The 13,672-nt window shown below is 52.0% G+C and overlaps 1 protein-coding gene across 8 annotated transcripts in view; it reads left to right on the forward strand.

Annotated features, from left to right (window-relative positions):
* DLGAP2 (DLG associated protein 2) overlaps positions 1-13,672 on the forward strand; it is a 781,526-nt gene that overhangs the window by 680,779 nt on the left and 87,075 nt on the right. The gene's annotated exons all lie outside the window — the stretch shown is intronic.

Raw genomic sequence — 13,672 nt, forward strand, 5'->3', positions numbered from 1 at the left:
CTGGGTAGAAGCCCTGTCAGTGGCCCAGGCACGTGGCGTGTCCAGCCCTCACCCTGAGACAAAGGCAGTGGTGGCCGGATCTCACCTGGCAGAATACGAGGTACGTCCGCTCCCAAACACGAACCCTACTTACCTCTGTTTCTGCCATTGTGCACACGGTGGCCAGCATCCCCCAGAATTTAGACATAGTACAACAAAACCCACTCTCAAGACGCAGAGCCACCCAGAGAATTTAGAGACAGTGAAGCTATCAGAACCTCAAAATGCTTGGTTAACATAACAAAAGACCCAGGGGAAGAGGGTGAGGGATGAAAAGTGCTAGGAAGAGGCAGACAAATACTGCAAATAAAAATCGTGTCAGAAAGAAGGCGTCTTGCCGATGGACTCATCGGTGGACATAACGTAACTGAGTAACCAATCCAGGAGTTTGAAGATAGGTCCCCAGAATTTACCGAACAGAAGCTCAGAGGGGAAAAGAGTGGGTGAAAAAGCAGAAAAGAACATTCCGGAGCCTGCGGGAAAATACCTGACACTCTCACACACACAGGGTCGGAACCCCGGGAGCAACAGAGGAAGGCGAGCACGTCCCAAGAGTGCCCACAAATAGTGACACAAATCCCAGATTGGAGAATCTCAGAAAATCTCGAGAAAGAGAAATACAAGAAACCAAACTCCACACATGTATACAGACATCGTACTCAAACTAGCAGAAACCAAGGAGACAGAGAAAAGCTTGAGGAAAGCTGCAGAAAAATAAAAGCCGCTACATACAGAGGAAAAAAACTTGGGGCAGACTTTTCACCATAAGTTACTAGAGCCGGGAAACAAGGAAGTGACATCTTTAAAGCACGGGGAAAAAACAAAACAAAACAAACAAACAAAAAAACCGTCAGCCAGAATTCTAGACTGAGAAATGTCTTTCATGGGGCACCCAGCTGGTTCGGTCAGCCAGGTGTCTGACTCTTGATTTTGGCTCGGGTCACGATCTCACGGTTTCGGGAGTTCAAGCCTCACATTGGGCTCTGTCCTGATGGCACAGAGCCTGCTTGGGATTCTCTCTCTCCCTCTCTCTCTCTCTCTCTCTCTCTCTCTCTCTCTGCCCCTCCCCACTCATGCTCTCTCTCTCTCTCTCTCTCAAAATAAGAAGAAAAAGAAAAGAACACTGGCTTTCATGAGTGGAAGTGAAATAAGGGCTATGTTATAAAAACCAAAGCTGGAAAATCGTTGCCCACAGACAAGTAGCACAAGAAATATTGAAGGAAGATCGTTGAGCGGGCGTATGAAGTCACATGACAATGGCAGCCACTTGCAACCCTTCAGAGAAAGGAAGAGCTCCGTGTCTCCGTCGTGACTCCACGATCTGCCAAAACGCACAGAGCTGCACACAAAACGGAGGCACCCGCCGATCCGGCGACTGAACCAGAAGTGGGCGAACCAACATGGAGTCTGTGCAAGCAGTTCCTCTGGGGTGACAAACGGACTTTCTTCTGGGACAGGAAGAGGACGAATGGACGTCGGCCTCACTGCCTTTTTCTGAGGTGTTCGTGTCCAGGCAACTTGAGATGTGAGATGAGCCCAGCACCTGCTCACTCCCCCTTGGCTGATGGTGGGGTGAGGAGACCTGGGGGAGGAGTGGGAGAGAACCTGCCTGCCGGGTGGCCTGCCTCAGAAGATGGGCTCGGGTGTCCTTTCCGGCTCATCAGCCTGGGAAAAGCTACCTTTTCCCAAACATACAGTAACCTGGTCATGTGGGTCAGCTGGCTAATTGCTCTGTGAGTCTCCCAGAATCCACTGGCCCGTGACAAACGGTGATATCACTGGGCTACTGGGGAGGGGTCGGGCCCCCTTCTGAGACACAGCGGAGCCCACCGGAGAAACCTTTGAAAGAAGTCATGAGGGGCGCCTGGGTGGCTCAGTCGGTTAAGCGTCCGACTTCGGCTCAGGTCATGATCTCACGGTTCGTGGGTTCGAGCCCCGCGTCGGGCTCTGTGCTGACAGCTCGGAGCCTGGAGCCTGTTTCGGATTCTGTGTCTCCCTCTCTCTCTCTGACCCTCCCCCGTTCATGCTCTGTCTCTCAAATAAATAAAACGTTAAAAAAAAATGAAAAGAAAAGAAGTCACGGGGCGTTCGGAATATTCAGAACCCATCTAGAGAGAGTGACTGGGGGTCTCTCAGAGCGCTTCCCTCATTCCCACCAGCACCGTGAGTCTTGGCGTTTTCTGTTTCCTGATCCTGGGACCCCGTTTTGGATTTGGGCTCAAAGTCTCCTTCAGACCGCTCAGCTCCTGGCACGTCTCAAACAGCAGCCCGGAAGCCCGCTGCCCATTCCCCATGCCGTCCTCCCCCTCCGCTTTCTAGCGTGCACCCGGTTAGCGTAGCCGAGTCCCGTGGCAGATGCTTCATGGTCCCGCCCCGGGACAGCCTGTGAGGCCTCACTTCCCACTGGGCCCGAACTCCCGGGTCTACATTCCGGCCCTCCGGAACCACTCAGAGTTCCCGAATGCACCACGGGCCCCAGCAGTCCTGGGCTCTTGCTCATGCTTCAGTGCCCAGCTCAGGATCACCTCCTCTGGGGAGTCTCCCCAGGTTAGGTGCCCCTGCAGGGTGCTCCCTTGGTGCCCCGTGCTTACCACTGCCGCACGCTTGCTTGCTGCCCCCCGTCACTCGTGTGCTCGTGAGGGCAAGAGAAGCGTTAGGTCTCCTTGCCCTTGCTCCGTGCACAGAGTGAGTGAGCTAAGCCAACGCCTCAGGAGCCACTTCTGAGGAATCCTCGCTCATCAGCTTAATTACAGAGCGGCTCTCAGGGTACCGTCAAAGGAATCGTTTGTCCAGGTTCTAAAAATGAATATCCTCAGTTGGCAAGATGTGTGCAAAACTGATTCACACCCACCCAGAGCCTTACACTCTTCCATTAGTCCAGGAAGGGACCAGATGCTAGCCTCCTGGAGAATATCGCACACCTTAAAGCTGCGCTTCTTCCGTTAACAGGACACCATGTGCTCCCGCGGAGAAAGCACCCTCTGTCGTGGTTTCCGCTGCCACCTATGGGCTGGTGGCTCCGTTTCTTTCCTTCAGCTGGAGGAACCCGGGAGCTCTGTGTCTCTGGGGCTGCTCTCCTGAGTCTCGCCCCCTGGCTCCCAGGCAGCCTACAGCCTCTCTCGCCAGGGGGCGCCGTGCCCCCCAGGTCCCCACCCAGGAGGGGAGTGACCCCACTGTCCCCGGGGGGGAAGGGGGCACACTCAGCTTCGCTGCTTGTTTCTAGTTCCATTTCACGTGCAGAACAAGGACCTGGCCTCACACATCCTCACCTATTTTATGTTTGTCTAGTACGTTCCCAGCTTTACCTGATTTCATCTCTTAGGTTTTCAGCACACACACTGACTCTGGTCTCATTCTGATTCTCTTCCTGTTGTTTTGATGTTTTTAAAGTCAAATCAAGAACTAAGTAAAAGGAAAGGCAAGTGAAAAGTTCCTCCTTAAAATTTCATGTTCTGTTTATTCCGTCTACTCCTCCTGTATTTCTAGTGTTTGACTCCGCGAGCTGGTTTGCAGCCTACACCAACTAGTACTGTTCCTGCGACCCCGCCTCCTTTTGCTCATGAAAACCCGTGAGGACCATCAGCCCAGTGGGCTGCAGCACAGGGCTTGTCCAGCCCTTTTATGGGGAACCACACATTCAAATCCATAATCTACAGAACACAGAATTCTGCTTAACCAAATTTTGCTTACGCGGCTGCAGATGCAGACAAGGAAGGCAGGTCTGGGTGGTCCTCTGCAGTGAGAAACCCTCATAGTGGCCTGTGTCTCGAGAAGCCGGGGACACTGAAGCTTCACGATCCAGACGAGAGTGGTGTCTGTGTGGTCCGGGGGCCAGCCTCAGAATATACCATCAATCCATTAATTAAGTTACTAAATTGATTTTTTGAATTGCAAAATTATTTGTACTCCTTTGACAAGCTACCCCAAGACAGAATTATATGAAGTAGAACGTCATTCTCTCTCTCACATTCCCGTGCCTTGGGGAGTAGCCATTTCTGACAATCACACCCTGTCCGGACATTCTTGTGTGCACATAAATGTGTATATGCACATATAATGTGTACATATAATGTATAATGTGTGTGTGTGTATATATATATATATATATATATATATATATATATATATGGGGAACTGCCTCTGGGTTTTCATTCCTGCATGTAGTGTGCAGAGAAAAGGTAACTGTGAGTGAGGGTGTCACCTGCTTACTGCCGGGATGGCACCACGGGGGGATCCCCTGGGACCTGTGTGCCTCTGAACCTGCATCCTCACAGTATGGCTACGGAGAATCTGACTAGCATGGCAGTAACTCCAAAATAGCTTTTACATTTACTGGTGCCCTTAGTCTATGACTAGTTTAAATATCTACGTCTGTACAGTCCTGAGGGGTAGTCATTGTGCTGACACTGCCCTATTGCGTTTCTCTAAAACCGCATCAGGACACTATCTCAGAAACACCTGAAATACCAATCCAAAAACCAGAATACTGAGAGATACTTGTAAGCTCATTCTCTGTGGGCAACACTACCCTGATACCAAAGCCAGACAAAGAAACTAAAAACAAAACAAAAAAACTACAGGCCGAAATCGCTGATGAATATTCATGTAAAATCCTCAACAAAATGCTGACAAAGAGAATTCAACAGCACATTAAAAGATCAGACTTCTGAAGAATACCTTGAGAATCTCCCAATTTAGACCGTCGCCTTATGTCAAATACTGGCGCCTTTGTGGAAGTCCATTGCCAACCCATGCATCTCTAGAAACATCAGGAAATAAGGGTCTTAGAGTATTCTTATGGATTGGCTTATTGGGAAAATAATTTAGGCTGCAATGTCAATATTAGGGGTCATCTTGAGAACAGAGGGTGGGCATCTGGGATGCAGCTGGAGAATGTTGTAAGGGCCGGGGTGTCCAATCAGCTCTTGCTTTGGTTTATTAATTTTCTGTAGCTCTCCTGTTTGCTGATTCATTAATTTATGCTTCTGTTGATTTTTTTCCTTTTTGTCTCCTTAGATCCGTTTCATTATTTCTCTCATTTTTCAGCTGAATGCCTATTTAGTAATAAGTGTTTAATAAGACTACGAATATTCCTAACAGTGTGTCTTTTGCTGCATCTCGTATACCTTGATATGTGACTCTTTCATTTTCACTACTTTATAGATATTCTGCAGCTTTGTTCTGATCCCCACTTTGATCAGGACCGAGTGAATTAACTGAAAGAAAGATACACTTACTAGATAAAGAGAGCCACTATGAAGTCTTTTTCTTCCTTTTAATTACTTTTTCAAACTTTTATAATTTAGGATGTTCTTTAATTTTAGTCACTTTTCCTTCTTAGCCCTTTTGGCAGGAAACTAGATTGAGAGATAGAGATAAAATGTTATCGTTTTTCCTTTTTCCGCCATTTTTCCCATTTCTGATTATATGAGCTCTCAACTTTCCAAAAAGTCAAGTCATTCCCACTAACTCTCAAAGCTGCAAAATGCACTTATGCACTCTCCGGTCTACTCATGAGCTATTTTCGTGCACTTTTCTGCTGTTCGTCTAGCTTTCGTGTGTGCCTTCCTGCTCAGGAACTCAAGCATTCTCTCAGTTCATCTCTCGGCTTGTGACAGAGCTCTGACAGCATAATGGACAGAGAATTGTTCCCCTTCGATCAGCGAAGGGTGTTGAAAGCATTGTTCTCTGAACGCGAGTAACTCTCTTCACTTTTGTAGACTTCAAAATGTCTAGCAGCACAGAAGCATCCGTCGTGCTCCTGTGACAAGTCAGAGAGCATTTCTGTTAATAACTCAGAATCAATCAGCTGCTGAAGGGCTGTTTCCAGAGAACATGCTGAATAAGGAGAAAAGAGCAGAGGCAAATCTGTAAGGTGTGGGGGCAACATTAAACAACATGAAACCCAATACTAAACTTGAAGCCGCAGGAAGTCTCACTCTGTATAACTGCCCCAATGTGGTAAAGAGAATTTCTTCTTTGGAATTCATTGCCTTCTTTGGTGCATGATACATAACATATGAATTCGTTCATTTATTCATACAATAAATTGGTATGTGCTGAAGACTGAGTATATAAATATGATAATTATCAAGTAAATGAATAAATAGATGTATCACCAGGACACTAATGAGGCACCTGAAACTAAATAATTAATAATTACAGACATAATTTTCACAGAGCTAAGAAAGTGAGATTTTGAGGAACTAAATTGCTTTTGAAATAACTTTACATTAGAATAAAAATGTTTGAAGCTGAGAAATTTGGCAATGTATATCAAAAACATTTATATCGATTCCACTTAATGGAACCCTAAAGAAATAGTCAAATTTCAATAAAAGGTTTGATCAAAACAAAAGGAAATCCTAGAAGAAATTCCAATTGTTTGCTATTATTTGTAGTGAAGAATTAATTAGAAACAGTAAATATCCATTAACGTGCAACATGATACTTATCTGTCACCAATTATAAATGTTGACAAAGAATTTTTCATTGTATAACAAAATGGTTTTGGTATTATGTTTATAAAATTTCTGAGACTCCAACATTGGAAAAGTCATAGCAAATTCTGCAAAGATTATGTGGTGTGCAAAAGTCCAAGCTGACCCTCTTCTGTGTATCGTCCTTTCCCTGTGAGTGTGGGTGGCCAGTGCGTACCGTGACGTAGCCCTCTCTCGGCCACGTGACTTTATGTGGCAAACGGACCTGATCCCCGAGGCTGGACCTCATAGCAGTTTTCTCTGGCTGGTGGCAGGAAGGGAAGCCAGAGATCTGATACAGGAGAAAGAGTGGACGGGCCATTCGTGGCTCCGAGGGGTCCGCCCGGAAAGAACCCGAGGCGGCCTCTCGGAGAGGACAGTCTTTGGCCAACAGCCAGAAAAGAGAGCGGACCCCCTTCCTGCAACCACAAGGAGCAGCCTTCTGCCAACAACCTGAGTAAGCGTGGACCTGGGTTCTTTCCAGAGCGTCCGGATGAGAGCTCAGGGTGTCTGGCTCCTTGATGCCAGACTGTGATACCGTGAGCAGAGAACCCGTCGCGTGTGCCAGACTCGACCTACAGTTGTAACGTGAGCTAACACGTGAGGGTTGCCTGAAGCCACTAAGCTTGTGAGAACGTGTTATGCAGTTATTAGCCAGGATCGTCCAGAGAAACAGAACCAACAGGGCGCGTGCGTGTGCACGTGTAGTGAGAGAGACCGATTTTATGGAATTAGCTCACGTGAATTGGGAGGTGAGCAAGTCTGAATTCTGCAGAGCAAACTGGCGGGCTGGGGGTCGAGGGAAGAGCTGGTACTTCAGCCCAACTGAGAAGACAGTGCAGAGGCAGAATCTCTCTTCCTTGAGGAGGTCAGTCTTTTCTCCTAAGACCTTCAGCTGATTGGCTGACGCCCACCCCCATTGTGGAGAGCGATCCGCTTTACTCAAAGTCTACTGACTTAAATGTTAATCACATCTAAAAAATGCCTTCACTTCACCATGTAGACTAGTATTTCTTTTTATTTATTTATTTTTTTAACGTTTATTTATTTTTTTGAAGAAGAGAGAGACAGAGCGTGAACAGGGGAGGGTCACAGAGAGAGAGGGAGACGCAGAATCTGAAACAGGCTCCAGGCTCTGAGCTGTCGGCACAGAGCCCGACGCAGGGCTTGAACTCACAGACCGTGAGATCATGACCTGAGCCACCCAGGTGCCCCGACTACTATTTCACCAAATATCCGGGCACCACAGCCTAGCCAAGTAACCATCACAGGCAAGCAATAGAAATCGAATACAGAAAGCCACCAAAATATTAGTAATGATCATCCCTGGGTGGTGGTTTTGTGGCTGAATTTTATTTTCATTTAAATACTTTTTAAATGATTTGCAAAAGTATATGTTAGTGTTGACATAAGAAAAGATCCTGAAAACTATTTCATTGTGTTTAAGGCCCTCATAATCTCTCAGTGTTGTTTTTCCCATAATAATACTGCATTTAAAAGCAAATTATACTTGTGTTGTAAAGTTACCATAGTAATAAATCTATGCTCAACAGCTTTATTAGACATTCAGCTATGAGTGGAAATGTAACTGTGCATGTGTTGAAGCCACAGAAATGAGATTATTCCCAGCAGTATTCCCACACGTTGCGTGTCTGCAGTTTTAAGAGGCTTGGGGAACAAGAATGCCTGTGATGCGCTGGCCGTTGGGAGTGGTTGGGGTTGGTCGGTGTCGCCGGGGCCCCTCTGTCTCTGATGGAGGGACACCAGCGAGCTGCACTCAAGCATTTCTAAACCGAGGCTCTCGAAAATCCCTGCTGATTCCAGCCTCGTTGTTTACATGTGGGGTGCACCCCCTCTGTTTTACTTCTCGAGGGGCTATCTGCAACGGACTGCGTGTCTGTGTGCCCCAAGTCCATAGGTTGAATCCTAACCCCAAGGTGATGGTGTCAGGAGGTGGGGCCTCGAGGAGGTGACGAGGTCACGAGGATCGAGCCCTCTGGAATGGATTAGCATCCTTCTCAAGGATCGCTGCGGAGGCCCCTCGCCCCTTCCACGTGGGGGCACGGCAAGACGGTCACGTATGAGCCGGTCCCTCGCCAGACGCCAGGTCTGCACGTTCGGACTTGGACTTGACCTCAGACTTCTCATTCTCCAAAGGGTCAGAAGCCAGTGTCGAGTTGTTGATAAGCCCCCGGCCTGTGGGGTGGGGTTGGAGCCCCCTAACGGAGACACTGCCTTCACACAGCACCACACCTGAGCGGCTTAACGCAGGAGAGCTTCATCCTCTCGCGGGTCCCAAGGCTGGAAGGCTCAACTCAAGGTGTGGGCGGGGCCGGGCCCCCCCCAGAGCATCTAGGGTTTGCATCTCCCACGTCTGCTCCCGGTGGCCCAGATGCTCCTTGGCTTGGGGCCACATCACTCCAGCCGCCGCCTCCCTCTTGCGTGGTCTCTCCTCTTCTTAAAGGACACCGTTCATGCTGGAGGGGGGTCCGCCCCACAATCCCGTCCTCGCTGACTACATCCAGGACGACCCTATTTTCAAATGTGGTCGCGTGCCCTGCGGGACGGGGGGTATGGACTTCAGTCCATCTCTGGGGGGGGGACGCGGTCGCACTCGTGACAGAGGCCACCCTCACGTAGCCAAGATGAGGAAATACGCGTAAAATAGCGCTGACAGGATTGGAGACTGCCACACGCTGTTTCTGAAAGTTATTTCCGTCCCCCGTTACTTTTCCATGCTGGCGTCTTTCGTCAAACACGGAGCGGTTTTTCTCTCTCTGGGTGAGCGCTGCGATTGTGCCTTCCAGCACCGAGGTCCGAACCGCTCAGCTGGGTCTCCTCTCTCTCCCTCGGCGATTTGTGTGTAAATCAACTTCCGCAGGCCTTGGCTGTGACTCGTTTCGAACACAGTAACTGTGCCTAAAACAAGGAGAAATTCACACTGCACACAGAAGTGAGTTTGATATTTAACTGACTTTATCATCCTTCTTGAAGAGACCAGCTGCCCAAATTCTCCTCTGCCCCTTGGCTCCGCTGAGATCCCACCCATGTAATGAGTGTCCTACTGATGGACCCTGGTCCTTCTCCGTCCCGCCTCAGTGACTCGCTCCGCCCTGCACGTCCCTGAGCCCCCCCTCCACTCGCACCACTCGGGGCTCCAGGACCTGTCCCTTTCCACCACTCCTCAAGCAAAAGAGACATGACTCTAGTCTTGGGGGGGCGTCAAAGGGTCCTCAAAACACTGGGCTGTAATCGTGGGATGTTTCATAGCTTCTGGCCCCGCTGTGCGTGGGACCCACCCTGCCCCCTATTCCCAACAGCGGGCAGGCTGAGGCCGCCTGAGCGTGGTCCCTAAACACACAGGCATTGGACACCAACGGTCTTGCTTCTTTTGAAATTTCCACCTATTCTCCGGTTTGGGGCTCTTCTCTTCCCCTCACCCTGGGCAGGCTAGGAGCCTGCAGGGACAGGGCAGAGAGCACGGGGGCCTCCCCGCACATGCTGCCCCCCACTTGGCGCTTCCAACACTGGCCCCCTGGCCCTGGGGTGGAAGGAAGGAGGAAGGGGGAGAGGTCCCTTACCTGCCCCATCAAGATGGAAGGGCCCCATCTGCTGGTTGTCACTTCCCTTACAGCTGGCCTGCTGGCTGGTGCACCTGTCACTCCTTGGAGGATCCCGAGCCCGTCCGCTCCTTCTTTCCTCGTCCAGCATGGGAGACACAACCCGCTTTCCCCTCTTCCTGCCCAGCACCGCCTCCCACAGCGTCCTCAGATCCTGCCCCATGGGGGGACAGTGAGGATAAAATGGCTCAGAGCCAGACACCCTGAGTGCCCGCTTGACCTGCTCGTGATCACTGTACCAAAGCGGAGGGTGCAGGCCGGTGCTTCAGCCGCCACCCCTCTCTGGCCCCGCGTCATGCCCCCGAAGCGTCCTGGCTCCTCAGGAAGAGGAGGGACACTCCCCAGCCCCCAGCAGAGGGGGGACCATTTATCTGACTGTGTGAATACTTGTTGTGGTTCTGGAGATCATGCTTTTTGCCTCTACATAAATAATTCTGATGCAGACTAGAAGGTCGCAACATGAGGCAAACGTATCCAAGAAAGGACACGGTCAAAAGCGACGGGCTCTCGTGGTGACCCCCACCCCCCAGCCCCGCCAGCTAGCCGGGTGGTGGGAGGATGGGAGGCAGTGTTTGGATAGGCCGGGAAGTCCAGCACGTCTCCTCCTGGACCGTTCTCCAGCTTTCTCCCACCGGACACCCGGTTTTACTGTGAACACTGCAAATATTTACAAAGCAAACCCCGTGTTCGCTTGGGACCCTTCTTCTGAGCCCCAGCTCTTGCCGCGCCCAGATGTGGCGGGCGCCCAGCTCTGGTGGCTGCAGGGTCAGGGGCACGCTGGCAGCTGCTTCCGGGCCAGACCTCTCGGCTGCTTCCCGCTGCCCTGCGTTCAGTAATCTCCACCTGGATCACGAAGACCCTGAATGATCTTCCCGTGCTGCTCCCCACCACCTTCTCGAATCTTCGTGCGTCAGTGACGGCCTGAAATGCACTTGCTTCCCCGGAACACACCGCGTCCTCCGATCTCCCCCCCCCCCCCCCCCCCCCCCCCGTCTGTCCGCTCAAGGAAGTCCTCGCTGCTCTAGGATTTTGCTCACACTGCTGCGCCTCATACAGACCTGCCCCCGGGTCTCAGAGTCCCGTCCGGGTGTCCGCCAGGGGAGCTGTGGAAAGCCGGCTTTTCCACCACAGATGCCCCCGGGGCCCCATTCCATCGTGGGGTGACTTCTAAGGACTGGAAAGTCCCCACAGTAGGGGTTGTCCACAGGCCATCTTCCTGCACATCTAATGTTGGGATTCTTTTATTAAGTTTATTTATTTGTTTTGAAAGAGAGAGAGAGAGACCACACGCGTGCGCACACATGGGGGAGGGGCAGAGGAGGGGGAGAGAGAGAATCCCAAGCAGGCTTCCCAGTGTCAGTGCAGAGCCCGACACGGGGCTTGAACCCACCGGCCTGAGCTGAGATCAAGAGGCAGACGCTCAGCCGACGGAGCCCCCGGGCGCCCCGGGGTTCTCACTTTCCTTTGTGCTCTTGTCTGCTTCCTGATTAAATTACAACCTCCTCCCCAAGCGGGAGGGCGTTGTGCTCTCATTGCTTTGTGCTGTCCCCCGTAACCGCCCGCCACAGCACCTGTCATACCTCACGCGGCACAGTTACACTCTCGTAACTGTTACACGGTCACTCTCGTTTCGGACGGACTCACATCTCGCAGGTAAGTAGCATATGCCTCTTTGTAGAGTGGTAGGTAAGCAGGTATTCAGCCTATAAAACCAACAGTCAAAAAATAAGATGGAGGGGGCAAGCATGGAAACACAGTTTCTCTGCTGAAGCACTGTGGAATCTCAGGGGTACCCGGTGAATCCCGAGGCAGGTGGCTGTTGCCGAAAGGACGGGACGTGATCCGCCACGGGGAGCATCGCGGGGAACCGCCTGGCCGTCCGCTTGCCTCGCTCAGCAGACTTCACCCTCGAGGGCAGAGAAGGGGTCTTAATAGTCCTGACACAGAGTAGTGCTTCATATGATATCTGAGGGCCTCAATTGCTTCTGAGGAAATCTTACCTGGGGCCGGTCACGTGGGGTTCTTGCTGTTAGTACCGGGGAGCACTTGGTAGAGTGCCGTGTTTCCCATAACTTTGTGTTGCAGAACTCTTGTGTGTTAGACTGATAATTTTCTTAATTTTTTTTCCCTGAAGGTCATACAGAGCCCCTGAAAACTCTCAAGTAGACCAGGAGAGTTCTCTTCTGGAAAGAGCTCTTTGACTTCATGGGTACGAGGAAGCGTCGGTCACGAAAGGGGGCTGCGGCAGCCGCAGCGGTAGAGATAGAGACCACGGGTGGGATGCGGCAGACATTTGGGGGGTGGGACCGGCCCAGACACGGTGAGTGCACAGTCCCCCAAAGGAGCCAGCAAAGGAGGCCCCGAGGACCGTGACCTGGGCAGGACCGCAGGTGCCCCTAGTGGGTGGGACGGGAGGGACAGCCGAGCACACATGCTCGGTCCTGCTTCGGGCACATCGAGTTTCAAGTGGCTGAGGGGCGCCTGGGGGCTCAGTCGGGCGAGCGTCTGACTCTTGGTTTCGGCTCAGGTCACGATCTCACGGTTCGTGGGTTCGGGAGCCGAGCCGGGCTCTGCGCGGGCTGCACGGAGCCTGCCTGGGGTTCTCTCTCCCTCTCTGCCTCTCTCCAACTTGCTCCCTCTCTCTCAAAACATAAGTCAGTAAGAGTAGTTTCGAAACTTAAAAATAAGTGAATGAAAATGAAACGCCCGAGACTAGCGGCGTCCACGGTCCTGCTGACCAGGGAGGAGAGAGGTCGCAGACGGGTCGTCCTGGCCCAGCCCCACCAGGCCCAGCGCTGCCGACTGAACACCTGCCACCCTCTGGGTCCGGGCGGGGGAGGACGCGCTCCGTTTGCCCTTCCGGCTAAAGGGCCATGTGATCGAGTTACGGCCAATGAGTCTGAGTGGAAGTGATGCAGGTCACATCTCGATGGACCTGACGGCCCCCCACACCCAGAACCGTCTTTCCCTCTGCCACGGTGACCGGCGGTTTCTGGGTAGTGGCAATTCCATGAGCCTGCGTCCCAGAGAAGGGACGGCATAGAGCAGAGTCCCCAGATGGCTCGCGGTGGGCATGTGGGAGTGAGTGAGAATAAGCCGTTTTTATTTGGAGCGGTGGCTGCAACATCACGTAGCCTGTCCCGGTAGACGTGGCCAGAGATGTGCAGCGGGAAATCACGAAAAGAGCTACGGGCTGAATCCGCGGGGGTGGTGCACAGGCCCGGCAGGAGCATTAGGAGCAGAGGCGGGAGGCAGCGAGAACACCGCCTGCCAGGGACTGTCCGGAGACACGGAAGAGGAGACCGTGGCTGAGGCGTGCGGAGAGCGCCCCGGAGCCGGGAGCCACGGGGCCCCTGCAGCCGCAGGACGAGAAGGTCCCCGGGGGAGCGTGCCGGACGGTGCTGAGGCAGCACGGAGAAGGACCGGGGGCAGACTGAGCCAGGATGGGCTTTTCGGGAAGGAGTCCCCCACGGGGCTGGGAGGAGCGCAGAGCCAGCAGGAGGCGGCCGGCGTGGCCGTGGGGACGGCAGACAG

Source organism: Puma concolor, chromosome B1, assembly GCF_028749965.1.
Source record: "Puma concolor isolate L17-30 chromosome B1, mPumCon1.1.hap2, whole genome shotgun sequence".
Lineage (NCBI taxonomy): Eukaryota > Metazoa > Chordata > Mammalia > Carnivora > Felidae > Puma > Puma concolor.